The following is an 8,570-nucleotide window of genomic DNA, read 5'->3' on the forward strand; positions in this document are numbered from 1 at the left end:
TGGGAATTCTGTACTTTTGGCCTAATGTCCACTTATCAGTCAGTACATACTGTGCATGTCTTTTTGGGTGAGTTATCTCACTCTGGAGGATATTTTCTAGTTCCATACATTTTCCTGCAAAATTCATGATGTCCTTATGTTTAATAGTCACCAGTTATTGACTAACAGAAAAGGAATCTAAGAACTTAGTGGACCTCATGTCCTTCTGGTATGGCATAGCATCTTTTGGCTATACGCCTAGGGCCAGTTGGCTGAGTCTTCAGGTAGAACTATTTCTAATCTTCAAAGATATCACTAGATTGACTTCAAGAATAATTGTACCACTTTGCAGTCCCCACAACAATGGAGGAGTGTTCCTCTTTCTCCACATCTTTGGTAGCATTTATTCTCACTTGAGTTTTTGCACTTAGACATTCCTATTGTTGGAAGGTAGAATCTCAGGTTTGTTTTGATTTGTATTTTCCTGATGACTAAGGATGTTGAACATTTCTTTAAGTGCTTCTTGGTGATTCGAGGTTACTTTGTTGAGAATTCTTATTTTAACTCTGTATTACATTTTAAACTGTGTTATTTATCATTTTGGAGTCTAACTTCTTCAGTATTTATACATTTTGTATATTTTTCCTCTATCAAATGCCAGGTTAATAAAGATTTTTTTCTATTCCATAGGTTGCAATTTTGTCATATTGACAGTGTCCTTTCCCTTACAGAGCCTTTTCAGTTTCAAGAGGTCCCATTTATTAAGTGTTGTCTTAGAGCTTCAGTAACTGGTGTTCTGTTCAGGAATATTGCCCTGTGCCAATACAGTTGAGGCTATTTCGCACTTTCTCTTCTCCTAGATATAGGGTATCTGATTAATTTGGACTTGAGCTTTGTACAAGGTGAGAAATATGAATCAAGTTGCCCACTTCTACATGCCAAATTCCAGTTAGACCAGCACATTTTTGCAGATATTTTCTTTTTCAGTCTACAGCTTTGTCAAAGATCAAGTTTTCATAGGTAGGTGGATTTATTCCATGGTCTGTAATTCCATTCCATTGTTTTATCTGTGTGTCTCTTTTCTGATACCACCCACATTAATAAACCTTAAAGTATAAAATTAAAGAAAAATAAGCATTCTACAATGTTTTCTGAAGAACCAGTAACTTTTTCATCACGTTAAATCAAGAGAAGAGAAAAGAAAATAATATCCATCAAATACCCCAAAAAACATATTATGGAAGTCAATTTTTAGAATTTAATTTTAGTTTTTACTTATTCTTTTTACTTCCTGCTCAGTGACCCTCCCACTAACCCCTCCCACATTCCTTTCCTCCTGCCCATTTCCCTTCTCCTCTGAACTGATAGGAGCCCCATAGGTACCTGGCTGTACTGGCACTTCAAGTCTCTGTAAGACTAGGTGCTTCCTCTCTTACTGAGGTCAGACAAGGCAGCCCAGTTAGGAGAACAGATTACACTTACAGGCAACAGCTATCACAATATTCCTCAAATTATTCCACAAAATACGAACAGGAGGAACACTACCTAATTCATTCTCTGAAGCCACATTTACTTTGATATTGTCTTAGTTAAGGTTTTACTGCTCTGAACAATTACTATGACCAAGCCATCTCTGGTAAGGAAAACATTTGATTGGGACTGACTTACAGATTCAGAGGTTCAATCCAGTATCATAAAAGTGGGAGGATAATATCATCCAGTCAGGAATGGTGCAGAAGGAGCTGAGAGTTCTACATCTTCATCTGAAGGCTGCTAGCAGAATACTGACTTCCAGGCATCTAGGATGAGGGTCTTAAAGCCCATACCCACAGTGACACACCTACTCAAACATGGCCATACCTCCTAATAATGCAATTCTCTTGATAGAGTATATACAAACCATCACATTACACTCCCTAGCCCACGTATATTTGTTCAAACATATGAGTCTATGGGAGCCATACCTAAACATAACACAATGCAAAATACATTTAATACAACTTCAAATGTCTTCAGAGTTTATAGAAGTCTCAACAATATTGAAAGTTCAAAGTTCAAAGTCTCTTTTGAGATTCAGTCAATCACTTCACAATAATTCACAGGAACTCTAAACTCTAAACTCTGCATCTCCGGTTAAAGTTATCTTCAGACCTCCAACTCCTTTTGTGTCTTTGTTGACTGCAACAAACTCTTTCTCCTGGACTTATTTCACTCACTGTTAGCAGCTTTCCTCATCAGATAGCCTGCTGTTATGATATCTTGAACATTTTGGTGTCTCCAAGGCAACTTCAATGTTACCTCTTCCTAATTTTCTGAGCTCATTCAAATGGCTGGCATCATTTCTCCACCTCTGTGCTCTGTTGCCCTCTAAGCTCAGGTTGATGCACTCCGCTGCTGCTAATCTTCTTGGTGGTCATCCCATGGTACTGGCATCTCCAATACAGTGGTGTCTTCCGCTGTAACTAGGCTTCACCAACAGCCTTTCAAAGGTTCTTTTAAAGGTACCAAGCCTCAATTTCTTTGCATTGCCCCTTAGTCTTGGGCCATCAGCTACAACTGAAGCTGCACCTTCAGTAATGACATTTTATGGCCTCTCACAGTGCCAAGCCTCAGCTGCTCTTCATTACCCCTTCATGCCTTCAATGGCAATACCACCTGGGTGACTCTTACGCATTACTAAGTACAGATCCAGCAAAGGTACAATTTCTGTCTCTTGAATGCAGTTTCATTGTACTCTCAGAAAACACTTCTCAGATTTTACCTCATTGATGCTAGTCTCTTCTTAATCACACCTAGGTAATCATCATCAATTTTCCGAGTAGTCCCTTTTATTCTGGACTATAAAGACAGAGATAGCACTATAGATAAAGCTGTCAAGTTCTGCTGCTTGCTGGGGCTGGAACATGGTCCTCTTGTTCTGACATTACCACTAGTGTTCTGTTTTCGAATTCATTCACTGCCTAAGCTTTGTTGTCCTGGAACTTGCTTCCTAAACTGATTTTAAACTCAGAGATCTACATGCTTGTCTCCTAAGCACTGGGATTAAAGGGATGGTCCACCAAGCCGGGATTTAAGTTTTTCTTCACGTAGAACTTGCTTTGTTTTAGTCTGACCTTCAACTCAGAGATCTGCTTTGCCTCCTGGGATTAAATGCTTATACTACTATATCTGTACCTAATCTTAACTAGGTGGTATCTTGCCCCAAGGTCATCACTCCCTTAATTCAGTTTAACATTATTGAACTCAGGATTAGCTCCATTTGACTTCTTGGTGCCACTTTAATAATCAAACCATATATTTTATGTTTCCTTTCTCAGCTTTCTATCTTGTTTAAAATGCTCAACCATGAGATTTAACCAGAGAACTAATTTCTGAAATTTCCTCTGTCAATGCAATTAATCTGAGTGTCTTCACCTTAGTCTCAGGCATACTTTTCAGAAAATGGCCAAAAGTAACCACATTCTTCACCAAAATGTCACAAAAATAGTATCTAGGCCAAGTTGCTCTGACACACAGGGCAGTCGACCAGGGTCTAAGGTCCACCTAGGAGAGAATGGGGAACAAGAGACTCAAAGAACAGACAGCAAGTCAAGAAGTCTGATCAAGCTGACAATTTTTAATTTTTCTCAGACTGAAAATATACTAGTAGAAGCAAAATGTGGGGAGGGGTTAGGTAACCACAAAAGAATGGGCCTGACTCAATGACCAGGATATTGGCTGGGTAAATTGGCCAAGCAGGGGGAAAAGTAGGGTGGGTTGCTTAGTGACTTGACCATCAGTGCTTGACCACCAGTGCTCAGTGACCTGACAACCAGATTTATTCTATCTATTGAATTCAAGCAGAACTGCAGGTGAAGGCTTGGTATGGCTGCTTTGATATAACACAAGGCTATTGCTTTTGTTCTAACATAAGGCTTAAATATAATTGATTTTTAACCCGAAGGCTGCTTTTGCCATCTTGAGGCTGCTCCCAACAAGGCTACTTGTTGAAATTCTCCACAGAAATGTCTTGGGCCTGGTCCACACAATTCAGATCATTCTCAGTAACAAAGTCTTCTATATTCCTACTAGGATAGCCCATTAAGCCCCGTTTAATGCATTCCACTGCTTTCCAAATCCAAAGTACTAATATCCACATTCTTCTAAACAAAAGCGTGCTCAGGTCTATGACAGCAATATCCCAATTCCAGTACCAAAGCGTGTATTAAATAGGGTTTTACTTCTGTGAACAGACATCATGACCAAGGCAACTCTTTTACAAACAACATTTAATTGGGGCTGGCTTACAGGTTCAGAGGTTCAATCCAGTATCATAAAGGCAGGCAGTATCATATGCATCCAGGCAGGCATGGTGCAGGAGAAGCTGAGTGTTCTAAATCTTCATCTGAAAGCTTCTAGCAGAATACTGACTTCCAAACAGTTAGGATGAGGGTTTTAAAGTGCCCCGGCCTGCGGGGTTTCAGAGGAGACCTGGGAGGAGGGATGAAAGAATAGGGGACAGGAGGTGCAAAGAAGGAGAGCTGTGTTCTGATCAAGCTCTTAAACTTTATTAAAAACAAAACAAAACAGTGGCTTATAAAGACAAGCAGGCAGGAAGGCCATTTAGGATGATCCATCACTGCCTCCACCCTCCCTATAGCCCTAAACCATGAATTGCAGGTATAAACTGATAAAAACAGCAGACTGGAGACAGAGGCTGTAAAAGTGATCAGAACAGACAACTGGCTAGGTGTCCCAGAGCTGGAGGCTGGCTTAATCTTCCTGAAGATAGGGGTCATATAATGAGCACAGCATTCCTGAGAAAAATTCCTGAGACTATTGTGCTTGACTCCCAGCATTAAAGCCCTCATCCACAGTGACACACCTACTTCAGGAGGGCCATACCCTCTAATAGTGACACTTCATGGGCCAAGCATATGCATATAATCATAACAGATAACTAAATAACACAAGGACTCAACAAACAAAAAATAGAAGTTTAGAACAATTTTTCTTATGAGCATTGATGCAAAAATACTAAATAAAATACTTGAAATGTTAATCCAGGAGCACATCAAAGACACCATCCATTGAGGTCAAGTAAGTTTCATCCTAAGAATGGAGTAATTCAATATAAAAAAAATCCATGAAGTAATCCACCATATTTAGCAATTGATAGAAAAAAAATCACATAAGCTTATTAGATGCTGACAAAGCTTTTAATAACATCCATCACCCTATAATCTTAAAAGTGTGAGAGAAATCAGTGACACAAAGGAAATACCTAAGGATAATAAAAAATGTATACAGCAAGCCAATAGACAACATGAAACTAAACAGAGATAAACATAAAATGATTCTACTCAAATTAGGGACTACACAAAGCTGCCCAGTCTCTCACTATCTAATCAGTATAATACTTAAAATTCTAACCAGAGCATCTAAAGGAGATCACGGAGATCCAAACTGGAAAGGAAGAAGACAAAGCATTGCTATTTGTACAGGATATCATAGTAAACATAAGTCAACCCAAAAATTATGGTAGAAAACTCCACAACTGATAAACAGCTTAAGCAAAATAGCTTGATAGAAAATTAATCCCCCCAAATCAATAGTCTCCCCTCATACAAATGATAAACTAGCTGAGAAATAAATTAGCCAAACAAAACCCTTTACAATACTATGAATAATATAAAATACTTTGTGTAACTCCATCTTAAACAAAAAAGTGAAAGACCTGTATGAAAAGAACTTTGTTTCTTCAAATAAACATTGAAGATATTAGAACATAGTTTGTGAGAATTTTATTGAGTATTTTTGCATAGATGTACATAAGCTCAATTCGAAGTTCTTTTTCTTTGTGGGGTCTTTGTGTGAGTTAGTTATTAGTGTAATTGTGGTTTCATAGAAAGAATTAGGTAGTGTACTTTTTGTTTCTATTTGGCAGAATAGCTTAAGGAGTATTGTTATTAGTGTTCCTTGGAATACCTAAAAGAATTCTCCACTAAAACTTCTGGGCTTGAACTTATTTTGTTTTGGAGGTTTTTATGACTGTTGCTACTTCCTTAGGGCTTATGGGACTCTTTATGTAGTGTACCTGATCTTGATGTAATTTTGGTATATACTGACTGCCTAGAAGATTCATCCCTTTCATCTAGGTTTGTCAAGTACAGGCTTTAGTAGTAAGAAACGATTTTATTTAATTTTCTCATTTTCTGTTGTTATGTCTTCCTTTTCATTTCTAGTTTTGTTAATTTATACTAACTCTGTGCCTTTGAGTTAGTTTTCCTAAAGATTCATCTATCTTGTTAATTTTCTTACAGAATCAGCTCTTGGATACATTGATTCTCTGCTCTGTACTGTTCTCTTGTTTCACATTGGTTGCTTTCAGCTTAGAGTTTGGCTATTTACTGATACCTACTATTCTTGTGTGTGTTTGCTTCTTTTTGTTCTAGGGTTTTCAGGTGGGCAGTTCAGTTGTTAGTATAGAATATCTCCAATTTCTTTATTTTATTTATTTTTTAAATTTTATTTTTCTTGGATATTTTATGTATTTACATGTCAAATGTTATCCCCCCTTCTCCCAAGCCTCCTTCCTCCTCCATCTTCCCCCTGCTTCTATGAGGATTTTCCCACTCCCACCCACACACTCCCACCTCAACGCCCTGGCATTTCCCTACATTGGAGAAACATGCCTTCACAGGACCAAAGTATTTTCATTCTATTGATGAGGAACAATTGAAGAGCCAGAGTTGGAGCAAATCTGGGGCCAATGGGAAAATTCCCACCATAAAACTCCGAGCAAAAGGACCCCTCCTTTCCAGGAAGAAAAAGGCTGGCTTAGTTCCTAGAACAGCTGCAAGCCAAACTGCCACACAAAGCTACCTGACCCCCAACTGAAAGTACTGAGTGGTACAGAGAGTTGCTTGAAAATAGTTCCACTCCATTAAATGCACATATTACCCTGCCCAGTTTCCACTGTGCAAATTCTGTCACAATTGTTTGAATTCTGTTCCAATAGCTTGCAAACTATATAACTCCCTGGTAGAGTCTGCTCAGGGTCATCTACCTTTGAGGTGGGAAGACCTTGACGCGTCAGAATGATTAAACTCCTCTTGCTTTTGCACCAAACACCACCTCTGTGAGCCTTATTCAAGAGGTCCCAGAAGAGGTTCAATTTGGACTTCACACAATGCTATCCTCTGTTTCAAATATAGCTGGAGTCCTGGATCCCTCCATGTGTACTCATTGGTTGGTGGTTTAGTCCCTGGGAGCTCTGGTGGTGTCTGATTGGTGGATACTGTAGTTCTTCCTATGGTGTTGAAAACCTCTTCAGCTCCTTCAGTCTTTTCTCTAACTCCTCCACTGGGGACACCTTGTTCAGTCCAGTGGTTAGCTGCAAGCATTCTCATCTGTATCAGCAGGGCTCTGGCAGAGTCGCTCAGGGAACACCCACATCTGGCTCCTCTCAGCAAGTACTTCTTGGCATTAACAATACTCACTGGGTTTGGTTGTTCCATATGGGATGGATCCACAAGTAGGGGAGCCTTTAGATGACCTTTTCTTCAGTTGCTGCTCTCCTCTTTGTCCCTGTATTTCCTCCAATGGGTATTTTGTTTTACCTTCTAAGAAGGAATGAAGCTTCCACATTTTGATCTTTCTTCTTCTTGAGCTTCATATGTTTTCTTAGGTATTGCAAGTTTTTGGGCTAATATCCACTTATCACTGAGTGCAGACCATATGTGTTCTTTTGTGACTGGGTTACCTCACTCAGGATATTTTCTAGTTCCATCCATTTGCCTATGAATTTCAAATAGGCATTGTTTTTAATAGCTGTGTAGTACTCTATTGTGTAAATGTACCACATTTTCTTTATTCATCCCTCTGTTGAAGGACATCCGGGTTCTTCTGCCTATTATAAATAAGACTGCTATGAACAAAGTGGAGCATGTGTCTTTGTTATATGTTGGAGCATCTTTTGGGTGTATTCCAAGGAGGTGTATATCTGGGTCCTCAGGTTGTACTATGTCCAATTTTCTGAGCAGCTGCCAGACTAATTTCCACAGTGCTTGTACCAGCTTGCAATCCCACCAACAAAAGAGAAGTGTTCCTGTTTCTCCAAATCCTTACCAGCATCCACTGTCACCTTAGCCATTCTGATTGGTGTGAGGTAATATCTTAGGGTTGTTTTGATTTGCATTTCCCTGATGACTCAGTATATTGAACATTTCTTTAGGTGCTTCTCAGCCAATTGGAATTCCTCAGTTGAGTATTCTTTGCTTAGCTCTGTACCACATTTTTTTTTTTGTATTAACTTGAATATTTCTTTTTTTTTTTCTGTGTTTCTTTTTTTTTTTTTTTTTTTAACTTGAATATTTCTTATATAAGCATTTAAGTGTTATTCCCTTTCCTGTTTTCGGGCAAACATCCTCCCCTCCTTCCTTATGGTACCCCTCCCCACCCTCCCCCATTGCCCACCTCCCCCAACAGTCTAGTTCATAGCGTGTTCAGTCTTAACAGGACCAGGGCTTCCTTCCATGGTGCTCTTACTAGGATATTCATTGCTGCCTATGAATTCAAGTCGGGGTCAGTCCATGTATAGTTTTTAGGTA

Source organism: Rattus rattus, chromosome 1 (assembly GCF_011064425.1).
Source record: "Rattus rattus isolate New Zealand chromosome 1, Rrattus_CSIRO_v1, whole genome shotgun sequence".
Taxonomy (NCBI): Eukaryota; Metazoa; Chordata; class Mammalia; order Rodentia; family Muridae; genus Rattus; species Rattus rattus.